The sequence below is a fragment of the Capricornis sumatraensis genome, chromosome X (genome assembly GCF_032405125.1).
Source record: "Capricornis sumatraensis isolate serow.1 chromosome X, serow.2, whole genome shotgun sequence".
NCBI classification, from domain to species: domain Eukaryota; kingdom Metazoa; phylum Chordata; class Mammalia; order Artiodactyla; family Bovidae; genus Capricornis; species Capricornis sumatraensis.
The window spans coordinates 44,578,296-44,580,680 of record NC_091092.1 but is presented as its reverse complement, the minus strand read 5'-3'; positions in this window follow the sequence as shown (position 1 = coordinate 44,580,680).

Sequence of the window (2,385 nt, the reverse complement as noted above, 5' to 3'; positions counted from 1 at the left end):
AAGCACTCTGAACTTGGCTGATACTTCTGGGTCTTAGAAACTCTTTGCATCACACTGGCTTCAATCACTGCACAGTGATTGCTGATTCAGAGTCTCTGATTCTAAACATGTTCTCTTGAGATGAACAAACCTATATTTGGAAAATAGCATTAACTCCCAAGTAAAAGTGAGGTTCAAAAATAGTATTTCTTACAGTACTATTAACATCTGGGGCCAGATAATTCTTTGTTGTACATCATAGGATGTTTAGCACTATCCTTGGCCTCTACGCACTAGATGTCATTAGCATCCTCCCATTCCAGTCGTGACAATCAGAACTATCTCCAGATATCGCTAAATGTCCTATAAGGGGATAAATTTGTACCTGGTTGAGAACCACTTCTCAGGAAAAATAGACTGTGGCTAAATGCAAACATTTATATAAAATATTTAATTTACTACCCAATGGTAATGCCAACCAGGATTTATATTAAACCATAAACCCTATTATCACAATAGAACATAGCATTTAAACTTTAGGAGAATGAATCTTAAGTGTTAGATCTTAATTGGTTATTCTGATCATATGTCTATTATATCAAACTAGAGATACATTATTTCAATTAATTTTAAGACTTTAATTCATTTGTTGATATCAGAAAGAGAACTTGATGCAAATTTTAAAAATTCACTATCCTCCAATCAAGATCAAGTGTGTGCCAACCATCAACCTCCATTAGAGATCTGAGTAAAGCGATCAAATTAGAAGATATCACAGCCTACTTGGTCACGCATAGACTTCTTTTCTTTAATAGCTGGTTTCTTAACAGCTGGTTAAACTAGTTATACTGAAACTAGTTAGGATTTGGGACAAGTCACCCAACTTGAACTGAAGTTTATCTTTGTCTCTACAATGCAACATTTCCCTCCTGGTACCCTTTGGTGACATTATTGGTATAGTGTGGCTTATCCTTCTCCCTGTTCTTTGAATTCTATTTCAAAATGTTATTTACACATCTGTTAGTGTGCTATGTACTGAAAATTGAGTAGAGGAACACCAGCCACAATGCACATCATTTCCTTTGCCTCAAAAACTGAGAGGAAGAAAACAATGGGGTGCCATTTTAGACATACTGAGCTAACAAAAAAGAAAACCATTTTGGGGGGAGTTGGTTAGTGTTTCTGTTAAAATAATACTCAATGCCAGCCAAGGCTGTAGGGAAAATGATACAACTCTGCTGATGCCAGAAAAGCATAAAGAGCCATAAAAATATTTATGCTTTTTGACCCTGTCATCCCATTTCACAGACTATCCTAAGGAAATGATTCAAAGTCGGTGGGGCGGGGAGGCAGTTGGGGGGCGGGGGGGTTCAACAGTGAAGAAACAGTTAAGTAATTTTCTCAACAGATTAAACAGCCATAAAAGTGGCAAATATAAAGGATATATAGGAACATACTCAATATTGAAAAGTGATAGCTATGAGGTCCTGTTATGAGGTCCATTATGATGCCATGGATGAATTCAAGTACTAACGAGGAATGTGGTGACCACAAGGAAGAACTTCGGATGAATGCATAATTATTCTAAGTTAGTGTAAAACTCTTCAGTATTTTTTACACACAAGTAGATATTGCTAATTTTAAAGTTCTCATTTAAAAAATTCACTCTCAGAAATATCTGCCTGTAGCAAGAAAGAGTAATCAGCAATTAAGAACTGTACTTTGTGTACATCTACATTCTCAAGACTAATTATTTCATTAAGAATGTCTTCCTCAAAAGTGAAACACCATGAGCAGAGGCAATAAGCCTTGCTTCCTGCTGTGAACCTCAAAATATAATGGTGAAATGGAATACAGAGATGCCATTCAAGAGTCTTAGGCAGAAAGGGCTTCTTAAAGAACAGTTGTAGAAAATGGATGTCAAAAGCATACTTCACTATTTAAAAATTTTTTCCTGATATGAACGATAACCAGGATTTACTTTGGAGATTTTTAATGATTTAATTTTAAAATAGATATGGAGATCTCTTTTTCTCTCCCCACCCCGCCATGAAAAATAATTTGCTCTGATTCAAGACAGGGACATAGTAAGATCCTAAACTCATCTCCTCCCACAGACACACCAAACCTACAGCAATACATGGAACAAATTCCTCTGAAAAAAACCTGGCATAGCAACATCTTCACATGTGACAAATGAGAGGGGAAACTACATCATAGTGGGTAGGAAAGGCTGGGACAATGATCTTACCATAAACCCCAAATCCAGCATGGTGATACACAATTGGAAGGGAATCCAAAACCTGGAGCTTCTTTCTGAGGACCAAAGGGTTCATGCTCTACATCGGGCACTCCAAACTTTAAGACTGGCACCTGAGAAATAAACTCTCCAGACATCTGGTTTTG